This window comes from Triturus cristatus, chromosome 7 (genome assembly GCF_964204655.1).
Source record: "Triturus cristatus chromosome 7, aTriCri1.1, whole genome shotgun sequence".
In the NCBI taxonomy this organism is placed as follows: Eukaryota; Metazoa; Chordata; class Amphibia; order Caudata; family Salamandridae; genus Triturus; species Triturus cristatus.
Window position 1 is genome coordinate 521285194 of NC_140590.1, and position 23934 is coordinate 521309127.

Consider the following 23934-nt stretch of genomic DNA (forward strand, 5'->3'; position numbering starts at 1 on the left):
CTCGCTGCCCGATTGTGTTTTGGCGGATCAGATTGTGGCTTTGTAGTAAGTCGGGCAGTGGCGTGGTGAGGATTGCGCTGCCTGTGAAGATTGTGAGGTTCTGTGTGGGGCAGCGGTGTGCGGGGAGCACGCTGCCCATGTGCAGCAGAAGTCGGGCAGCGGCGTGGTCAAGTGAACAAACAGTGGCCTGCAGTGGATCGCAGGAATCAGCGGGAGTGTGCTGCCTAGGAATTACGGCTTTGGTGGGCAGTGGCATTCAGGGACCGTGCTGCCTGGGTGTGGAACATAGTCGGGCAGCGTTGTCGCCAGAATCACTCTGCCAGTGGAGTGAGGGACTTTCAAGTCAGCTTTTGTGGCCCATGTTGCGGGGAAGAGGGGCAGCGGTGTAACAAGAGCATGCTGCCCAGAAAGTGCTGGTGACCTGGAGAGGCAGACAGTGGAGTAGGGTAGAGTGCGCTGCCCGCAAGGGCTTCTCCTGCGGACTACTTACCTGTGGAGCTCAGGGGCCCTACTCATTGCTCCAGAGTCAGCCGGAGTCAGCTCCCTCATGGTCCCCGTCCTTTCTCTCCACTGGACACTGCAGGGATTTCACCTTCGTGCTTTGGCCAAACGCTGACAACACCGGGCGCATCCATCTCCAGCAGCTTTCAGAGCCAAGAGTAAGGTGAAAGTGCGCCGAAGCGCTGTGCCCACGTGGAGGCACGGCAAAGAGGAGTCCAGGTGCGTGCCCATGCCCTGTCCGGGCAGGCACGCCGAAGGAAGACAGGGAGGGAACCAAACAGGCTTCCCTCTCAATAGAAAGCAGGGATTTACGAGGCGCAAGCAAAGGTAAAGCGCGTGCATATGTTTAAGTGGCAGCAGTGAAACTGAAAGCTAAATCAAGCACGCGGAGTGAGCGTGTGAAAGCTACCATCGCTAGAGAGAAGACGCCAGAGAGGAGACACCATGCGCGTGCACATCGCCTGTTCGGGCGCGCACATGTTTTGTCTCCCTTCGCGCACCAAACCAACAACAATAGTCTCGCCAAGGCGAAGCAATGCATGCGCTGCATTCGTTAGGCGAGACCTAAAAAGCTAATTAGGTGTATAAGTCAACACATGCAAAGAGTCAGTGATTGTATGTACAGTTTAAGACTGCCGACAAATGGCAGTAAAACATCAACATGGGCTACCTTCTAATCAATCTGACAGCCCATGTTGAATGTTCATTTCCCCTCATCTAACATGTTAATCTTTCTGTTACTGAGGGTATAAATATATAAAATGTAACAGCGTAATATGGTTCAATATTGCATCAAGAGGTTCTGTTGACATCATAAACTAAGAGTCTGAAGAAAGAGTAATATCTATATGTCACCAGTTCCCCGAGATGGCAATAAATAACCATATAACACAAGCTACCAGTTATGTATTTTATATTGTGTCTTTGGGAGTAGTTATTCTGAAAAGGTTGCTTTCTTCAAAATGCAACAAACAGGTTTTGTTTACTCTTCATGAATAATAAAATGGACAATTGAATTTATGCAATTCTATGACTTCAGCGTCTACAGCATCACATGATTAGCAGATTTTACAAAAAAAAATTCTAGCTGAAATGGGGGAAAATAATACAGCCTCAAAATGTGCAGAATAATGTGCATTGCTTGCCTCATAACTTGGATAACACTGCTGCATAATTTGGGTCTCCATGCTATATAATCATGGTGACTGTGACAATGGTAAAGCCGCGCAGAGTGGTTAGAGAGCGGTCATTATGATGTGGTATCCAAATTTCACATATTAAATGGAGCTGTGAAACATGGATTTTATTTCTCTGCACTTTGTGCAATAAACTAACCAAGACATGTGAAAAAATGATTGTATATGCAGATTCAGTGTGTTTAGTGGTATTTAGTACCACCGCTGAGTGTGAGGAGTGGCGCCTTGAGTGAGTTATAATCGCCCTCCTTCAATAATGGTAGTAAATAGTATATCAGGCTCTGTGCATTTGTATATATGGTTTATGGCATGGCATTTTTTATATGTAGATTTGCTTAAAATGTTTTTAAACAAAACAAGGATGCAACGGTTACTTTTGTGCAGTTAGGTACATCGAAGAGGATTCATGACTGACCAGAGTTCCTTTTCCATGTCTTAAGTAGTTGTGAGATACAGTAGGTGAGGCAGCAGTGTTTGCACAAGACACCTTCTCTCTACTGTGGCCTTTGTACCGTAGTATGGTTCAATGTCATGATATTCCCAGGTTTTTCTGGTCTGTGACTCTACCACCTACATACTGGGTGTGAGGCGCAGGTTCTTCGATGCAAGTATTTTCTCATAACCCCAGACAGGAACAACAAAAAAGGACACTACAGAATATGGCGTGGGAACCACCCGTTTTTTGGCCCACTTTGGGGCAATCAGGAAATTATATATATATATATATATATATATATATTTATTTTTTTCGCTGAAAATAAAAGTGACGTCATAGCTAGGTCAAAAGTATTGTTTTAAACTCTAAAAACCACTGAAAATCACTAATTATAGTCAAATGAAGCAATTATAACTGGCGGCCCTACAATCCGTGCTAGTGCAGGAGCTGGCACAATTATCCTCCCTGCCCACATTGAGCTTGCAGGAAGTAAATATGGTTGTCTCTCTTCTCCCCTAGTGACACGGTTGACCATGATACTCTGATACAAAGACTCTACAAAGATGGCATACAGGGGACTGCTCTAGACTGGATCACATCCTACCTTCGCAACAGAACTAATATTATCCATACCCCACCTTTCTCGTCCAAACCGTACTTCACAAAAGCAGGGGTCCCTCAAGTCTCTATCATATCACCCATGCTTTTCAACATGGCATGAAGTCATTGCCAGCACGGATCAATCAATTTCACCTCACGTGCTAGAACTACGCAGATGACATGCAGATACTCCTTCAACAGGAATGCCCTAAAGACTTTGGAAACTCACTAAATTTCAGTTGTCTCAGACCCATGAATCAATGGATGGCGTGGAGCCATCTCAAATTGAAAGCTTCCAAAATGAAAAAACTCACATGTGGCGATTGGAAACATTATTGACCCGCTCGCCGCGTGGCCTGTTGATCTGGGAACACCGCCTAAAGTATCGAAGGAAGTAAGAAACCTCGGAATGACCATGGACTCCAAGCAATCAATGAATGCCCAAGTGGACAAACTAGCAAGATCAAGCTTTGTTAATATAAAAGTCTTCCCCCAGTCTCATTTCCCTTGTTCTGTCCAAACTCGATTACGCCAATAGCCTCTAACACACATCACCTTTAACAACCATGAAAAGGCTACAACGGATTCAGAACTGGGCCGTTAGACTACTCTTACATATAAAACCGCTAGATCACATCTCCCCTGCCTTGAAAGCCCTGCATTGGTTACCGGTTGCCAGAAGATCCACGTTCAAGCTGCTTTGTATCACCCACAAAGCAATACATGGAACGGGACCGCTTTTCATTAGGAATAAAATCACCAAACAGATTCAACAAAGGAACCTCCACTCCAGAGTGGCACCTCGCCTCAAAATCCCAAGAAACAAGAAATAAACCATAGGTGGCACATCCTTCTCTGTTCAAGCAGCCAAACTATGGAACTCTTTACCCCCCAACATAAGAGCCCGGGATAACCACCTTATCTTCAGAAAACTACTTGAATTGACTCTTCCCCACATAACCACCATACGCAAACAGAAATATATAGCATATTCCTCTGTATACAAGTATTTTATGTGTACTATAGATATGTACCTATATATGTGTATTGCTTTGTATAAACGTGTAGAATAATTATGTTTAAAAAAATATATAGATGTTCATAGTTCTACTTAACAAATGTACACATTACTGATAGTTACATTATTCTATGTTTTTAACATGTATAGAAGTGACTGCATAAATAAATGTTTTATCAATAACTATTATGTACAATTGCATTACAAAAAATATCTACATAAAATTAATTTAAAGTACAACACCACTTGAAAGCCGGAGTTTATTTAATGCATCTTTAATCTACACATACTACCTTCCTCTATGCATCTATATGGCTTCCATGTACTTATAGACCTATATATTTATCTACTACTCTTTTCAATGCACTACCCTATTTCTCACGCTATACCTCTCTCAATATGTCCTCTACCTCCACTCTCTCATTCATCCCAAACCCCATACTACTACTAGGATCCTCAAAATAACCCTTTCTAGACTCTTCCCTACTCTTCCCCGCCTTGCATCATCTCATACCTCCTTTAGTATTCCGATCCCCAAAACAACCCTTTATAAACCGCTGACTCATCCCCCTCCAACCTCTCCTTTACTCATCCTAAGCCTCCTACTCCTCCTACTATGAGTTCCAAAACAAACAAAAAATGATTTATAAATCATTCCCTCTTCTACCCCTCCACTATCCTTTTCAATCCAAACAACAGACTAACATGTTCACTACTCATATTTCACTACACTAATTCACCACTAATCCTTTATGGGTTACGGAGAAGTGTGTTACTCCCCGAAAAAGCGTTTCAAAACGCCCTCAGGCGTAGCAAGCGCTATATAAATGCAAACCTTTATTCTTCTCAATCCAAATAACAGACTAACATAGCCACCACTCATATTGCTTTGATATTTCACTATACTAATTCACCACTAATCCTTTATTGGTTACGGAGCTGCGTACTACTCGCCGAAAAAGCAATTCTACAACTCATCAGGGGTAGTAAGCGCTATATAAATGCAATTGCAATACAATACATTGCAATGGGTGAAGGGGGGGGGGGGGGGGGAAGAGGAGCAGACCGTGCGGCAGCAGCGCCACCTTCCACATACAACTGTGTAGGGGTTCCGGGATGGGGGTCACACTTATTGCACTTTACCCAAGCAGGTGCTTTTTGGATATTGGGGAGAGTGCCTTACACATTTGTGCTCCTCAAATTAATTGTAAAATTAATCATTGCTGACCTCTCACACCCTGGCCCACCCCAGGGGGATTATAGATTAAAAGGGTAGCTGTGATACTGCAATTTTTTTTCTGTTGTTTTTAACCCCGGAGGGGGCCGGTGGTGGAGAGGTGCAGGGGATTCCTCGGCGCAACGCCTATGGGGTCAGAATATGCCTATTCTCGCCACCCATATGTTTTTTTTTTCACCTTTATTTTTGTACCTACGACTTGAGTCCTAAAATGACTGCTTAACAAGTCTGTACATGTGAGGCAGCCAATCAGATCTTATCTTCTGATGGAGCTGCAGTACTTCCGCATTTCTTTATATACATACGTTTTTTACCTTAACTTCCCAAAAACTACTGAACAGGTTTACACCAAATCACAAAAAGCACGCTTTCTGTGCAAAGATGACAATTTCTGTCAAAACTGGTGTCATCATGTTCGCAGTTTTTATTGTATTGAAAACTGCATTGGGATATGTGTTTTGGGACCCCCCCACCTTTTTCTCAGCCCACTGCTTTACAGATCACCCAGAAACTTTCCAGGAAAGAGTTGGTGTGGATTAACCTTTTTTGGGAACGTTTTGTTAAGATTTATCAAATGGCACCAAATTATTAGCACAGTATGCTTATTGAAGGAGAAATGTCAGCATTCAAAGTTAGGAGCCAAATAGTTTCTATCTTGAGATCACAGCTCTCACTACCAAAGACAGAGGCAGTACTATAATGAGAAGCACCACTGCACTGGCAAAGGCAAAAATTGTCAAACATTAGGAGATCAAGAAAAAAGATATAAGTTCCAGTAACAAAGACTGAAAGAACAGATGTAGAGTTACGTAGGAAGTACCATTGTATTATTAAGGTCTTATTTGGGTTACATACAATAAGTGACATCATCAACTTACAGTGCGAACAGAGAACGACCTTTCATCCAGGAAAAACTTTTAGCATTATTACACAATTCTTTTTTGCCATTTGATGGAGCCTCGGTCTTATAAAAATCAAAGCAGAATATACACCTTTTAGAACAAGTAAACAGAGTCCTAATGAACGGATGCACAGTTGAGTCAATTTTCATGCTTCCAGTATTCAATGGCAAAACCTCGAAAACAGACCAAACATCTTCTTAAAATCATAAATGCATTTAAAGTTAAGTATTGTTCATTCTTTCAATCACATTAAATAGCAAAAAAGATCTATGCTTAAAATAGAATGTATAGTGGCCCTAGTTCCTCTTAAAATAGAAAGAAAATAACATTTGACAAGAAACACAAAAACAGTCTAATAAAAGGAAAGAGGTGGAGTCAGAACATTTGTACTCCTTGCTGTAGCTAGACTAAAGTGTGGAGGTCTTGTTTGAATAAAGTGTGTTCGTCTTGAGAGGAAGAAAAGAACAAATCTCTGCAAAAATGAAACTAAATTACCCTGAAATGTGGCAAGCTGGAGAGGGTTGGATACTTCTAAGCGAAAGCTTCAAAGGTTCCATCTGGAGAAAAAAAAGATAACACGAGAAAGTAAAAACTACGGGGTCATCATGACGCAGGGATAGACAGAACCTGCCCTCTACAATGAACCCGGAACCAGGCATGCCAAACAGTCAGCTTATAGGGTCTACTATGGTCCAGGTGCAAAAACAAAAGACATGCTGCGTCCTAAGCGAAGGACCAAACACAAAACCAACAACCTAAGATCTTTCACAAGCACACTGTAAGACAGTACCTACAAACATGGCTGACAAGCAGTCAAATAAGAATGCAGATTGCAAACCATTTCCCCAAAAATTGAAATCCTAGCACTTGAACTTTCAGAGAGTCGGACCACTGCTAGTATGCGAATATCCATTTTTTCCTTCAGAACGCATGCACTACAGTACGGCAGACACAGTAAAGAACACAACCATTGCAAATACAGCACCTCAACTACTAACAGCTTCAACACAAAGCTCTTCTCCTATCCTCTAACTTACCATGGTAAGCATCGATGCAGGTGTTTCTTCACCCCCACTGTTTCTGCAGCCTGTCCCAGAGTATACCTTAATACTGGTACATAACAAGTACCTTAACAACATCCAAACATAGATTATAAACTCCATGTTTTCAAAATGTATATCTGACGACTATTTATCACACAAATAAATACTAATGTAGAACCCTACTTCTATACATGCATTCAGATGTGTGTATACACACCCACACATATGTAGATGCAAAGTTAAAACAAAAAGGTTTCCCAAGAACTGTCTTTTCAGACCATTCCCTAAAATAGGGCCTCATTTTAATGGCAGTCGGACAGCCACTGACAGGCTGTCAAAGGCAGTCCGACCACCGACAGCCCTTCGGTCCTACTGCCACATTTTAAAGCTAGCAGTTGGACCACAGCGTTTGGAGTCCAGACCACTGCCTCTGCCAGGATCTCAGATACCGATGGGGCGGCGGCCTGAGTTGCAGCCCAGAATGGCAGCGGTGCCGAGCCAGGCACCACTATCAGGATTTGGATATCCGTTTCTGACAGCCTGTTCATGGCAAGAACACCACCGTGTACAGGCTGTCGTAAAATGATATTGGGGGACCCAAACAGGCCACTCGACTGTCGTGGGCCACTGCAAAGTGGCCTGGGGCCACAAATAGTGCCCCCACTCACCTCCATGCAGCGTATGCCATGCACAACATGGTGCATGGCACCCGGTCCATGGAGGTGCAGACGGTGCTCCTTTTCATGCCGGCTTTGGTTACAGTCCTTTTCCTTGGCTGAAGCACATGTCGCCAAGATAAGGAGCACTTTGTGACCGCCAGCCCAGTTGTCCCAATCGACTGCTATCAAAATGAGACCCATCACTATCTAGGGGACGTGTCTCTCTGAGCAAGATGGGGTGGCATTGGATGCTGATCTATCTACTGAGGAAATTCATAAGGCAATTCAAGACATTCGCACTGGCAAAGCGGCGGGCCCGAACGGACTCCCGATTGAACTAATCAAATCAATGGCTTCCATACTAGCACCTCATTTACTTAATCTTTATAATGAAAGCTACGAGCGCGCCCTCCTCCCAGAAGACACCTGAGAGGCCGCTATCGTGGTCATCCATAAACCCGGCAAGCCTGTGGATGAGTGTAGGTCGTATAGGCCTATCTCTCTAATTGCAATAGAGGCAAAAAAATTGGCCAAGCTACTGCCGAATCGTCTGCTCCCCTACCTAACAGACTTGATCCATCCGGATCAATCTGGATTTATGCCAGGACGGAACACGGCGCGCAATCTGTGAAGGGTGAATGGGGCCATTGGTTGTGTACGTACTCTGGGGGAGGAGGCTATACTACTAGCACTTGACGCGCAAATGGCGTTCGATACCATAGCATGGGAGTACCTGTTTGCGGTTCTCGACCGAATGGGGTTTGGCCCCAAATTTAAGGGATGGGTTCAATTGTTATATTCACAACCCAGGGCTCATGTCTCAGTGAATAATCACCACTCCACCTCCTTTCCCCTCTGTCGGGACACTAGACAGGGATGCCCACTGTCGCCACTCCTTTTCGCCATGGTTCTCGAACCATTGGCGGTTTGGATAAGGGGAGACCCGGGTATTAGAGGCATGCGATGGACGAATGATCACGAAGATCGCATATCACTATATGCAGATGATATTTTACTCTACCTTGCCTCCCCAGCACGCTCACTACACCGAGTACTTCATATCTCTCATATCTTCGGGGCACACTCTGGTTATCAAATAAACTGGTCTAACTCTCAGATGTATTCCCTTTGGGGTGATCCACCTCGTAGTCCTCGAGAATATACTATCCCGGTGGCTTACCAGGGTTTTCTTTACTTAGGGATTTTTATCACTACCAATGCCACATTGTTCTTTGAAAGGAACTACAGGGGCTGTTGCAGCGGTTTTGCTCAGACGTTGCATACTGGAAAACTCTCCCACTAACGCTGTTGGGGCGTGCGTCTTTATTCAAGATGCTTGCTCTGCCACGTTTTCTTTATGCGTTACATAATACTCCCATCCCGGTCCCTAGTTCCTATTTTTCAAAGATTAAGGCCGCAATACGGGACTTATTTATTGTGGGACAATAAACCGCCTCGGATAGCTATGGCCAAGTTAACAATGGGATGGTATGATGGAGGTATAGGATTGCCGGACCTGCCCCTTTACTACCAGGCTTCACAATTGACGGCCATTAACCAATGGGTGTTCGGGAGACATGATGATCCCAGCTTTAGCACTGACCAATGGTTGTTGGGGAAAGGGGGCTATAATAGAGCTTTGTACACAAACCATAAGAAATAGTGCCTGACCGGCCCGACAGAACGCACGGTGGAGATGTGGCATGGAGTGCAGAGACAGATGGGCTGGCAGGGACGGCTAACGAAGGCTACCCCACAATGGGAACCGGATATTCTAGGGAGGCTTAGTGCCTATGCGGGGTTTGATAAGTGGGAGCTGATCGGAATTTCCAAAGTGGGCGATCTGTGGATCAAGGCCAAAAAGGCATCATTTTCAGAACTCCAGACCAAGTATCATTTAGCACCGTCTGAACGGTTTCGCTACCTACAGATCAGCCATGCTATTGAATCAGCCCTCCCTAAAGATACACCCCTCCCGGACTCCTCTCCCCTTGAGGATAGGCTCTTGTTGGACCCTATGAACCGTAAGGCCATATCTTTCACGTACAAGAAATTGATCAACAACTGGGTCGACCCGATGTTGAAACTGAGGGCGTCCTGGGAGGGCGAATTAGGAGAACTGGCCGATGAGGACTGGCAAGAGGCATTGTCCTCACCCCGAGAAGTGGCTATCCCGATGCGTCTTCGCCTGGTGCAGCTTAAAATTCTTCACCGAGTATATTTTAGATGCCACACTGCTCTATAGGCTTAATAGGCGACCAGACGCACTCTGCCTCCGGCACTGTAATCAGACGGGAACATTCTTGCATATCTTATGGGGCTGCCCTCACATACAACGATATTGGACTGACGTTACCAGACAATTGACTAGGACGTGTGACAAGACTATCCACCCGACGCCCACACTATGTCTCCTCAATATCTGGGAAGGGACGGACCTCACGCAGGCTGAGCAGGCATGGGCCACAATGGGGTGGTGTATAGCCAAGCGGAACATTGCCCAGAAGTGGGGAGTGGACACTATACCATCGATGACAGACTGGGCAAAGGATATGGACCATGCTATGATCGCCAAAAAAACAGTGTTTAAAGGGAGGGGGTGCCCGGGCAAATGGGACTACAAGTGGGGGAAATGTAATAAGTATAGGGGGGAGATATGTGTTTCTCCGACTATAGAACTCAGGAGGGAGAGGCTCCTGGGAAGTGAGGGGCGAGCGAGGGATTGGATGGCACATGCGATGGACAATCATGAATAGACAGATATGTATGCAGTCTCCTGACCCGGGGACATGCAAATGCTCTTCAGGCGGATTGAATGGCAACTATTGGATTTTGATACCCTGGACTCCTGCGAGATTGATGAACGTTGAGATCGATTGGTAACCTTATGTACTTGCTTGACTACATTGTCAATGTAATTGACTCTGCTGCTGCCTTTGTTTCTAATAAAAATTGTTTAAAAAAAAGAAAAAATGAGACCCATAGTGTAGCTCCTGGAAACAGTTTCCATCTTCCCCTAGCTTGTTTACTTTGGTGCTAAAGGACCTTTGAAATTATATTGTAACTCTCACTATTTTGCAAGGCTGGCCTACTTTTTGCATTTAGCACTGGAAGATGCCGAAAATAATTTTTATGCTTAACATCTGTACTTTGGATACACTGTATTGCTAATGTCTTGTTGACAAATCTAAGCACGGCACTTGGAGCCCTTTCAACAATTACCAAACAGGTTCTTACCCTGTGAGCCATCACCAGCTTGGGTATCTACCCGCAAATGGTAAAGTCATGGACAAGTGTTTTTTACGTAATTTGCCCTGAAACAGAACTGGAATAAACCTGTCCCCTGTTACAACCAAGTTCCCGCCCAGCTCCACCACTACCACAACAACACTGCATTTCAAAATCTTTACATTACAAAGGAAATAAAAAACTGAGTTGTAATAGGGCTGAACACGTCTACATCCCTACTGATGGATGGCTGAATAATGGGAAATGCATTCAAACAGCAACACAACCAGGAAACATCAGCGCTAGTAAGATAAGTCACAGGTTTAACAAAATTCCTGAAGATCGAACAATTCTGCACGAGAATGCAACTTGATTTCAAGGTATACATTTTGTAAAAGCAGAGTATCTTGGTTTCACAAATCCAGGGCAACTACTTTTAACTGTCACAAAAAAATAAAAAATACAACACCACCTTACAAAATAGATAGTAAGCCAGACAGTTAAATGTCCCACATGAATTAATTATCGAGCAGGTTTACGTACACTGAATACACACACAAAAAATATGTGACAGAGGCAAGCATGTACATTCTTTATAAGTACACAATTCCCAACATATAGTGCATATAAGTAAGTAGGGGTTTTATATAGCACTCGATTGCCGAGGCGTCTTGGCGCTGGAGAAAAACTGAAAGAGGGGTATGTCCATAGGTATAAGATCCACTGCTAGACCTGGAAGAGCCAGGATTTTAATAGGCCTCAGAATTTAGAAAGAACTGATTGAGATCTCATATCCAAAGGCAGCCTATTCCAGAGTTTGGGAGCCAAGTATGAGAGGCATCTACCACCCCATCTGGCCTTCCTCCATTTTGGGATTTTAAGCAAGGCCTGATTGGCAGACCGTAGTGAACGCCCTGGAAAGTACCATCGAAATAAATTGCGGTACGCTAAAGGACCTGCACCATACAGGGTTTTGTGGACCAGGCAAAAAGCCTTAAATTCAATGCGCTGCATAACAGGGAGCCAATGAAGACTCCTAACGGCCCCAGAGATGTGATTGAATTTAGGAATGTTGAGTAATGTCCGGGCAGCAGTATTCTGAAGGGATTGCAGCTTAGTAAACTGCTGTTTGTCAACCCCTAAATAGAGGGCATTACAATAATAGATGCAAGACAATACAAGAGCAACCACCACAGTTTTCTTCAGCTCCATTGGAAGAAATGGTAGGATCTTCCATAGGATCTTTAGTGTAAAATAACAGGCTGAAGTAACTTGATTAATCTCAGCAGAGAAATTAAATAGTGTGTCCCAGACCACACCCAGATTTCTCATCTTGTCCACTGGTGACGGACACTCTCCTGCCCCCGTTGGCCACCAGGCTGTATTCCCAAATTGGAGGGCCAATACCAAACTCCATGATTTTGGTCTTCTGTGTATTTAGTTTCAAATAGTTGGTGTGCATCCATTGTATGATGCGATCAAGACAGCTATGAAACCTTGCCAACAACATTATTTAGTATGGCGTATCGACATCTTAAATGCATACAATCGGAAGTGTGATTAAAAAAAAAAATAAATAAAAAATAAAACAGCTTAGCATATTTGCTTTTTGGGAAATTTTATTTGGCATAAACATACTTGTGGTGCTTTCATCAAATCTGAATCATAAGGTCACATTGTGAAAGAGTATTCCTTCTGTGGCATCGGGGAACAATAGGGTATGGACAGGGCTCGAGTCAGGGTACCACGCGGGTGGACGGCATCCCCCCACTTATTTTACCAGGAGCTCGATAACTGGAGCAAACGGAGCCACACATTCACTCTTTGGCCTCTCTGGGGTGAGATCGGAGCTCATTCAGAACGCTGCTCATGCGATGGCTTCTCTGATGCAATCGCATCTAAGGGGTGAGCGAGGGGAGGCAATGAGTCTGATGGTGCAAGCCACCTTTCATGACGTCACTTCCTGTTGTGACGTCAGCGCCCCCCCCACTTCTTTTTTTAGGACTTGTGCCCTGGGTATGGAGCATGCCCACCTTATTTCTGCTATACAAACGTTGCTCTGTCGGATCTATTTATTAAGCAAAAACGACCCTGGTTCAGTAACTACAAGATGAAGAGGGCAATAATGTGCACTCTGAACTAAAACAAGATAGCAGGATCGATTGGAAGTGTGGTACTGCCAGTTAGGCTTTGAAGGATTTACGGGCTGAGAGCAATTACGGACTGGAGATACATGTCATTAGCAATAAAACTACACTGACTGAGGTGAGGATACAGTAGCCTTCTTTTAGAGCGCTTGAGACGTATGATACAAATGATGATACCAGTCATGCCAACACTGGGTGGTATCAGAAGATTGATCTAATAATGAAAGCGATACAGATAAAATAAGTCGCAACAGCACTCCGCTCTGGTGTGTACTGGCACCAGCACACACTTTGAAGTCCTGGCTACAAGGATAAATAAACTGGTGTTCTGGGCTCTTACAAGCACGATATATGGTGCAGGCAGTACTGGCACTACAAATCAGTACCAGTCTGAGGATGCTGACGTGGGAGATACGTCTTGATGACAATTTTACCACCACCGATGTTGGCTGCGCGTTCGTTCTGTGCTGAACACCTTAAGAGACTATCCGGAAGGCTACTCTCAACAGTTCAAGAACCAGGCTCAGCGCTTTAAAGACAGAACGACCCGCCAGTCGAGGGTCTTAGCTAGCCCGACCAAGGAGACCACAAACATCAGTAAATAAATGTATCTCACTCAACAAAAAACCCTCTAAACATTCTCGTTACACACAGAACCCGAGCCACCCAGCCTGGATCCCTCGCTCATAACCATCCGACACAATCAGCAGCCACTCACCCTCATAACTGCGGGGGTTCCATGGGGCTCATGAGACTGGCAGCTGCGGTGGAAAGATAGTGGCAGTCGTCACCGAGGTATTGTCCTGGTGCAGAGTGGCGAGATCTGGGCCGTATGGAAGCAGGTCTGTGCGCCGGGGTTAGAAAGGACACTGGGCTGTGAGTTCTGTCTGCTATGGGTGCGTTCGTTGTTTCTTGGGCTGAGTGATGCTGGGACACGGCGGAAGGAAGGCCAGACTAGGTGCAGGCGAGAGTGATCCGCACTCTAGTAATACAGTGTCTACAATTCCCTGCGTCCGGCTGAGGGTCACAGCTGCCGGCTCGGCACTGTTGTCTTCCCCGGCTGACGGGCGGAGCATCAGCCAGTCGTTCACCGCAGCGCATGACGCATGGGTACGTACAACGTCAGACGCACGCTGAATACTCCGTTTCCAGTCAGTTGGGAGAAGTGATTACATTTACATTTAGCTTTAGAATGCCCTCTAAAGTTCTTTGGGGAGTGGGCGATTGTACATCAAGCTCACCGAACACACAATGTGCGCCACATTTCAAAGGACTGAAGTCGAGTTAGAATAGTAAATGAGCAGGTCAATAGAATTATTTGAAGCCAAGTAATTGTATTCAGCAGACTAGCACTGTATCCCATAATGCAGAGCTTTAAGTGGGATGAAAAAACTGAAGGGGGGACTCTCGAAAGACCCTGACCTATGTAATTGAGGGCGTGGCTTAAAAGTACATAAACTGAAAATCTATCCTTAGCTTAGTGTGCCACCCTACTAGCATTTTGCTACTTCTGTCGTATTCATATACATAATACAGCAAGTTACAAAACACTTACTACAAGCCATTACTCTTGGCTTTGTCAATGGTTGTTAGTGCGATGCTTCTCGGGTTTTGGCTCCGATCAAGTGTAGTTCACTTGGTAGTACCTAGAGGGAGGACTGTCAGCTGGGATGTAATCATTGCACTTTGCGTGGCAATGAAACTCTCGAGCATGATGAAGGAAAGATGACGATAACGTCGTAACGTTTTTAGTAGCTGGACTGCTGGGCGGCTCACTGTGAAGTGGGCTGACTGTCAAACTGGCTGGATGGTGATTTTTAGGTCTCGGCTAGCGATGGCTGCGCTTGCGCAGTCTCGCTCGCGAGAGATAATGACTTGGAGTAGAGGGGCTTGAACCCGCCCCTCTTCTCCCCTGTTCTCCATTGCCTGGCCTCTTGAATGCTGGCCAGCCATTGGAGAAGAGGTCCGTCACTCCGAACAGGCCCTGTCCTTTTCGGATTCGGGGGCGGTTTTTTTTATTGCTTTTTGGTTGCTTTTCGCTTTTTGCCAGCCCGCCCCTTACACGCCCACAAGACAGCATGTCTTCACGCTGCCTACAAGCGCCAGTCGGCTCTCTGATTGGTTGGCAACTACCAAATAAGCACTGTGATTGGTGGACCTTGTCAACCAATCAGAGAGCCGACTGGCGCGTTGTGTGATGTGTCTTGTTTACCCTGCAGGCGTTCTGTGATTACTGTCCCGCTCCGAGGAATGTTTAAGCTGCAGCGGAACCCGGGTAAGGCAATGAGCAAGAACATGATTCTTTGAATTAATCAGTGCCTCTGACATGTCCAATGACGGGTGAAGGAGAAATGCGCACCCCGTGGGCGTCTGATGTGGCAGGGACAAGTACAGTGATCCTACCTCCCTTGGCTTTCGGCCCCTGAATATACACTGACCTCTGGGACTCACCTTGACTACAGGGTGCAAGCCGTACCGCACTGTAAGTTAGCTGACTTGTGAATCACACTCTTTGCTTACCGGACACACCGTAACCTCAGAGCAACTCACACTGTCCTATGATGACCATGACCGACGCTTCCATCAGACAAGAGAAGACCGCAGCTGTTCACCACACAGCGAAAGGCCCGACAAATTCCCCTTTTGTTAGTTGATGGGAAGTGCTGCAGGGGTGAAACGTCGTTCTGCCTGAAGCTGCAAACATCCAAGCACTGCTCCTGCCTCTGAGGAGCATGCCTTGCTTATAGAAAATGCTCTCAACTCTGGGGCGGACGCAAGGGGCTACCTTACCCCAAAGAGCGCAGCATGACACATCCCTAACCAGTGCACTCTTTCGGACTTTTGCAGAATTCACCCTAATAGGTGCTTAATTGGAGCCGGTGGTGTCTACCAACACTCATTTTTGGGGACGGGCACATACTTTTCCTTACCAGACATCGACCGAGAGCAGGAGATGGAAAAACAAACTCATAGGAAAGGAGGAGGAAGCGAAAGATGGGAAAAGCGTCACAAAAGGAGAAAGCAGGGGTGAAAGGGCATGGAGTGTTTCATAGCAGATTAGACATGAGGTGCATTCAAGACCACGCAGCCTCGGTATTCACTCCCCAACATTTAATAGGATCCGCTTTGGGCTTCTGAGCCGAGCGGTGGCCACCGGGCGACAGACTCCTCCTCCCGCCCCCACAAACTCCTCCCTTTCATCCGCCCCCTCAGGCTTTGTGCCTCTACTGCTCAGACTGGATGCTGGAACAGGCAGAGTGAGCCTGCCACCACGGTAAAGGAGGAGTATTGTCGGCGACTATGTGATGCGCCCTGCAAACGCTGTTGTTTTTGTGTGTGGGCGCTTGCCGTGCTCAGTGCGTGGGTGCACACTGTGCTCTGCTCGGGGGTGTCATTGCGGGTGCATTCTGTGTCCTGTCAAGCAGTGTTATTTGAAGTGAGTGTATGGGGGGGACTGGGCGGGGGTTTGTTTTTGTTGCCGCCGAAGCACGATGTGCCCCGTTGAGAATGTTACTGTCGGTGAGGGCATGATGTGCCTATGAGATGTTGTTATCGATGTATAGTATGCCATCGAGGGCGGGGGTGGAGGTCCTCCTCCGGATGCAGCCCTGCCTAGGATTGTCTGCTCTCGGGGTCGGAAGTACTTTGTTTTTTATGCTAATGAGGAGTTGGGGCTTGTAGATATTTACGTTCAATCGGGAGACGCCCTTCATTCACCCACATGGTCACATGAAGGCCGCATTGGCGCCACTTTAGCTCCTTTTACTATCAGTCCCCATTTATTTCCCCCCTTTCTGTGTCCGCCGGACGCTGTAGCCCAGGTTCCCCGCAACCCCCCTCCCCCGAGCTCGGCGTCCCGCAGCCCCCTCCGCCTGGCCGCTGATAGTAAAGGGGAGGGGGCGCGGGCGGGAAGAAGATGGAGGCTGCTGAGTGGTGAGTGTCTGCGCGGCGCATGTTGTTGACATGAGACCTGTTGTGGCCGCATCTCCCGGCGGCCTGGGCGCCGCTTCCTCCCCGGGCTTTATCGCGGGGCGGGGGCTTGTGTTGAGTGTAAAAGTGTGTATATTTTTGTGATGCCTCTTTCAGGCGTTCGTTCGTGCTGGTCGCTCTCCCAGGTCTTTTGGCGCAGGCGACGTGTTTGGTTTGGCGAGGTCGCAGGGTTTATTTACACTGTACCGCGCTTCGCTGTGGCGCACGTGTCTCACTGGATATTTTTTGTTCCTGGCGGTGTGAGATTGTGGTGTTTGCTGCCGGTGAGCGGACTGATGGGGAGCCCTGTTGCAGGTTGTGCGGGAGCGGTTTATGGGTGGTAGCAGAGGCGCGGTGTGTATTGTCGCGCATGGCGCCTCCTCCTCACCACTGCTGTGGGTGTCAGTGAGGGAGATTTAAAAAGGCGCTGCGCAGTGCTGCTGTTCGCACGAGGCGGCCATGAGGGCTTTGTGCGGCGTGGCTGCCGCGGTGCCTTGCAGGAGCATTTGAGAGTGATTAAGCTATTGACATTGTAAATAACAATGCCGTTTCTTTAAATCTTTTAAAAACAACAACATAAACAAAAATAATGTCATGAGCAATGCCAATAGCTCTAACTTTAACAATGCCGAGACCATTGCATTGTAAGAGGCTCAGGCTAGAGGAGTGATTGGGGGCTCAAGCTTTTAAGAGAGGGGTGAAGGACACACAAAGTGGAAGAGAGGGCAGGCGCTCCTGCCCAATGAGTAGGAAGCGGAGCCCCTACGTGAGAGTATTGAGGGTTCAAGCCAGGAGAGTGGGGGTAGGACTACCTGAATGAAAGAGGGGATGGGGCCTCCCTCCTGGAGAGTAGAGGGCAGGGAACCCAGGGTTGAAGGCTCAGTTTATGGCAGAGTACAGACCTACGAGGGTGGGGTTTTGTGATGGAGTGATAATATGGGTGCAAGGAAACAGCTGATTCAGTCTTAGGAGACAGCGACGTATACTGCAGTGAGTCCAGGGTCCCTGGGGCCCCTACATACGCCAGGATATTATTGTACCTCCCCTAGGTCTCTATGCATACTATTACCTCTTACACCCTACATTACCTGATGCACACAGTTCACAATTTCACATTGCATCCTTTCCAAGCCTGCATTCTTTCACCCAGGCAGCCTGCAGTCCCTGTCACCCGTTATCAGTCTGGGACTCCTCCCTGTCAGTCTAGGAGGATCACTCTGTTGAGCAGTCAGACATCTCTCTCTCACTTTAGGGTCTCCCTATAGCTCGTATACACATATAAGTTATGTCCTTCTAATCAATGCCGTTTCATCTCTGGCTTTAGACTCTGCTAGTCCGAGATCTCCTCCACCGAAAGACGTGAGAATCTCTTCTCTTTCACTATCAGTTACATCTTTCATGCAGCCTTCCAGGAATTCTCTTACCTCACTGTCCTGCTGCTTTCACAGTTAAGAGATATACCAGCCCAGAATTACTCCTACCTCTCTGCCCTACCTCACTGTGCGTCAAAGCATCTACCCTTTTTGATTCCATCTGCTTCACTCACTGCCCTGCCTCACTTCGAGTTACGACTAAACCCTCCTGTGATTTCTCCTTCCTCAAATAAGGAATGCGTCCTTCCATGTGTTGTTTTCTTGTCCATTTCTCTGAAAGGAATCTACCTTGAGGCTGTCTCCCACATCACGGCCCTACCTCACTTTTAGTTAAGAACCACACCCTCCAAGGATGTCCCCTGCCACTATCGCAGACAGGGGAGAGGTCTTTCTTAGGGTTGTTCTCACTCACTGCCCTGCCTCATTCTCTGTTAAGGAATCCACCCTTACAAGTCTCTCCCACCTCACAGTCCTGTCTCACAACTTCTCTCTCTCAAAACATCACTCCCTCACTCTCTAGCTCACAACCTCACAACTTCACTCTCTCGCACTCACTACCTCAATCACTCTCTATCTCACTACTTCACTCTTTCTATCTCACTAACTCACTTTCACTCTCTCGCACTCACTACTTCTATCTCACTACATCACAACATCACTCTATGCTTATATATCACTACCTCACAACATCCCTCTCCCTCACTCTTTCACTACCTCACTCTCTCTATCTCACTACCTCACTCTCTATCTACCTCACTCTCTATCTCACTACCTCACTCTCTATCTACCTCACTCTCTCTCACTACCTCACTCTCTATTTCAATACCTCACTCTCTCTCTATCTCACTACCTCACTCTGTCTCTGCTAATGCAATAGGTATCACATATGCAAAAAAAAAGCTAATGCCAATAGAAATGACAATGCCATTTATTTAGGGATACAAAAATGATAAAAAAATAATGAGCAATACCAATAGCTCTACCTATAATGTTGCCAAGACCATTGCATTGTAAATGCTTGTTTACATAGGTCAGCAGCAGTGCTTTATGTAGGAAAAAATAAGTGCAGGTACTCAATAAAATGAGCTAGAGGCGTAGTGAGTGGGCTGGGCTAAGGACAAGACATGATGATACTTAACGACTTCTATATCAGTTGCAGCACATACCAAAACACATGATAAATGTGTTTATATAAACAAAGCAAGTTAACTTATTACACAAAATGAAAGAGAAATGCGATAATATGTTAACATTTCCTTGTTTTGCAATAGTAGCACCTTCTTAATGTCATACTGTTGATTGCTGTTGTTTGGCACAATACCATATATTTTTGAGCGCGTAAGTAGGAAGAGACTGAAAATACCCACACTTCGAACCAAAACTCTCATGGCACCAAGCAAATGAAGCAAATCATCCTGACCCTCCCCAGAAGATATCTCTTGTCTCTTCCATCGATCTATCCATTCATCCTTTCATCCTATCATTTACCTGCTGATGTCCACCATTTAACCTTTACATTCTGTCGTCTATTCAGTCTTTCATCCATCATTCAGTTTTTCACCATTCCGTCTGTCCACCCTTCATATCCAAACCTATCCATCCATCTCCAAACCTATCAATTCATCCTTTCACTCATCCATCTCTTTATCCACCCTTTCGCTCATTCATCAATCCTTTCGCTCATCTATCAATCAACCCTTTCACTCCATCATTCTATCCACCCTTTCACTCAATCATCCCTTTCACTCATCCAATTTCCACCCTTTCATCCAACCTCCCTCCCTTTCATTCATCCATCCAATCTTTCACTTATCCACCCATCTGCTCTTTTATCCAATCATCCACCCTCTTTCACCCATCCATTCTTTCACTCACCCATACATCCATCTATACATCCACCCTTTCACTCACTCAACCACCCACCCACCAACCCTCCCTTTTACGTTATTTATGAACCTTTGTCGCTGAGCAGACATGTAAGACAAAGTGCCACCCATTTTCTTTAAAATACTTCCCAAGAGTGTCTTGATTCTCTCTCTTTCTCTTTTTTTTCTTACAAAAAACAGGCATACAAATGCAGGCAAACACACAAACAAAAGCAGACACACAAAAGATTTGGGTATGATAAAAGACATTTTATACTCTTCACCTACCATGGCTTTTTTAATTGCCACTGCCAGGGCACTGCCATCAATCCTGTGTTTGCACAAATGCACAGGATAGTGTGACTGTGATTGACAGCACTGGGCCTGAACGGACCCTGCCCTGTCAAACACAGCGTGATGGCGAGCAGTCCGACATTATTCAAATGAGCCCTGCTGAATAGCTCATCTGGGGCTCAGATCGGGGCTACAGAAGCGGTGCCTTGACTGCCAGACACGTTCCACTCCTGCTCACCAGCACTCACAGCCAAGGAGCCTACCCTTTCATGAATACCGGTACTCTCCTCGGCAGTAGAGAAGTGCCAGTACTCAGAGTGATAAATCCAAGAAGTGCCGGTACTCAGTACTGGAGAGTACCAGCCCATTTAAAGCACTGGTCAGCAGGCTTGGCTAGACTGCTGTGCAGTTCAGCCATGACTCACGGCCAGGCTGACGACCCCGGTGGAACGGCGGGCCCGAACGGCATGGCTGGAAGGCTAAGTCGACCCCCCTGTCTGGCAAACCCCTCCTAGGTCCGACCAGCGCAAGGCTGACCGGCTAATGGCTGACTGCGGATTGGTTCCACCCAAGACGGGTGGGCTGGTTGGCTGCTGGAGGGAGGGCGGAGCTAGACAGACCAGGGAGGCTGAAAAGATAAGCCATGCCTAGTACCCCCTGAGCTAGTACGCCGAGTGAGTTGGCCGGGACGGAAGGCTAGGCTGGCTGGTGTGGCAGACTGGCTTGACCGGCTGACTGAGGGCTTGACGGGTAGATCCAAAAAAGAAAACAAAAAAAAGGGTTGTTAGTTCGCTTCTCGGCCTTTTAGCTAAGATCAAGCGTAGTTCACTTGGTCTGTCCCTAGATGGAGAACGGTCAGCTGGGATGTAATCATTGCACTTCATGTGGCAATGAAACTCTCGAGCACGATGACGGAGATGTCATACATTTTTAGTAGCTGTATGGCTGGACTGCTGGGCGGCTCGCTGTGAAGCGGGTCGACTGGCAGACTGGCTGACCGGTGATTTTTTACGTAGGCCAGCCGGCTGGGGTGGACTGCTGTACAGGCCAGCCCCGCGGACTCACGGCCAGGCTGACGATCCCAGATGAGAGGCGGGCCCGAACGGCTGAGCTGAAAGGCGAGGCCAAACGCCTGTCTTGCGAAACCCTTCTGGGTCCGACCGGCTTAAGGCTGACTGGCTAATGGCCGGCTGCAGAGTGGTTCCCCCAGTCCAGTTGGGCCAGCTGGCTGCCAGGTGGAGGTCATAGCAGGACAGGCGGGATGGCCGAAAGGTTAAGCCAGCCGATCTGCTGGGAGAGAAGGCTGGGACGGAAGGCTGGGCTGGCTGGTGTGGCAGGCTGGCTTGACCGGCTGGCTGAGGGCTTGACGGGTAGATCCAATAAAAAAAAAAAAAAATGGTTGTTAGTTGCATAAAATAAATAGCCTAAATCCAGGGTAGACCAATCAATTCCCTGATGGACTACCCTGCTTAGAGCGATAGAACCACGACAGCGGGGGCACGTTTTGGTTCTACGCCTTGCTGAACCCAGTTGGATCCCTCTGTCCATACTCTCAGGGCCCACTAAGCTAACCCACGGGGAACCCTTCTCCTCACCTGTGGACACGATCTGTGCAGCACCTAACCTTAGCTTGCTCACAGGTGTGTCCCAGAAGGCAGACAGTACCCACATGGCCAACACAGTGGTGTGGCCCAGTCCACCCGGTGTGACTCTGACGCCCTCCCCAGGGGCACCTCTGTCCACCAGGACAGCAAGCCACAGTGGCCAATGACAGCTGTCAGTGAGGAGGTCTCATGACTCTCAGGGCTCCCTAACCTCTGTGGCGTTAGAGAGTGGAGGGTGGTAGCCCCAGGTGCTTGACACCCTTTGTCCACTTTCCCTCCTGTTGGATCAGGTGTGGTATACTGACACTGACCCACCAGCCCAGGGTTTGTACCCTGCGACTGGCCAGGACACCGGGGTGGGCTTTCCCACACCCTGTCCTCCCCGAATATAGCATATTACAACGCATGCTTTTACTTCGCGTTCTATTACAACGCGGTTGTTACAACGACCACGATGTTAGACGCAATATCTTTACATCACAAGTCATTAGATCGACTTGCTGTAGGGGAAGCGCTGGACTTAGGAATAGTATAATTTACCATTCCAACTCCAGCGTGCTCAACACTAGAGAAGGTGATGGAATAGCAAATTATACTATTCCTTAGGTCAGAGCGCCCCCTACAGCATGTCGATCTAATGACTTTCGATGTAAAAGTATCGCGTTCTAACAACGGGGCCGTTGTAACGACTGTGTTGTAAGTGTAGCACGATGTAATGAGAGCTTTGTAAATGCTGTTTCCCGTCCTCCCCGCTCGGGTCCTGTACCCTCCACTGTGGAGAGGTACCACGGACTCTAGAATTGTCAGGGCGACTGAGCCAGAAATCCTGCACAATTCTCCCTCATTTTCAGTGGTGCTATCCTGCAACTGGTACATCGGCCTAGGGTCTGTACCTTGAGGCTGAACCAGGGACTGGGGGGGCACTCCCACACCCTGTCCTCCTCTCTTGGGCTCTGCACCCTCCCACCTGGGCCGGTGCACCCAGAAGACAAACTGGTAGGGGCACTGTTTGCACTCGCCCCTCCGCCAGGTCAGGGGGGACACCCTGAACCTGGCCCTCCAACCCATGGTCTGCATCCTAAGGCTGGACCTGTGCTTTGCAACCCAGGACTTCTGAGGGAGTACACCAACCCCCCTTCCTCCCTAAGGGAAACTGAAGTAATCAGTTTCCAAGGAAGAGTCAAGAACATCAGGAACATTGAAGATGAAGTTTATTGGAGCAAAGGAACCCCATGTCATCGGCACAGGCTGCAGCTACATAACTGACAAAGAACCCCCCAAGTATGTCATAGACCCCACATTCCAACAAGAGACATGACACAGAAGGCCCACTAGCATTATAACACATCTTCCTTCTATCAATACAAAACTGCGAGTAGGACGACATAAAGAAAGAGCACACACAAAAGGAAACTCCAAGACAAGACACACCACCCACATCCTCACAAACAGGGACAAATAAGGGTAGAGCAAAAGGGAAAACCTTAGTGCAGAAAAACAACAGGTTATAAATCATTAAGTCAATGAGTTACAAAATCAATGACCCACTTTGGAGAAGAAACACACCTTTTCTTTCTCTACAAAATTCCTTAAGACATGACAGCATTTTTGTTATAACATTTCTTTTCACCAAGCATTTCATTAGGAGGTACCCTTGAAAATGTAGGCAACTCAGCTGTCAAAGACAAATCCAAAACAGAAGATGAAGAGTTACCACCACCCCTTTGAAACAAAGCAACTCCTCTCATATTCCAAACTTGCATAATGTCCAGTTTTACCCAAATGTGACCCACCAGAATGACATTTGTAAGGACCACAATATATCGAAAGGCCAGCCTTGGCACCACCAGGTTTGACTTTGA

General features: G+C 46.9%; 1 protein-coding gene across 3 annotated transcripts in view; it reads right to left on the reverse strand.

Annotated features, from left to right (window-relative positions):
• SEC14L1 (SEC14 like lipid binding 1) overlaps positions 1 to 14038 on the reverse strand; it is a 360792-nt gene extending 346754 nt beyond the window's left edge. Inside the window, exons 1-2 of one of the 3 annotated variants that reach the window (XM_085616893.1) lie at positions 13686 to 14038; positions 6386 to 6447 (exon numbers count right to left, since the gene is read on the reverse strand). The gene's annotated coding sequence lies outside the window, so the exon portion shown is untranslated. Of the gene's footprint in view, positions 1 to 6385; positions 6448 to 13685 lie in introns of those variants that run through there. The other 2 variants (XM_085616894.1, XM_085616895.1) reach the window with 2 other exon arrangements.
• Between the last annotated feature and the right edge of the window lie 9896 nt (positions 14039 to 23934).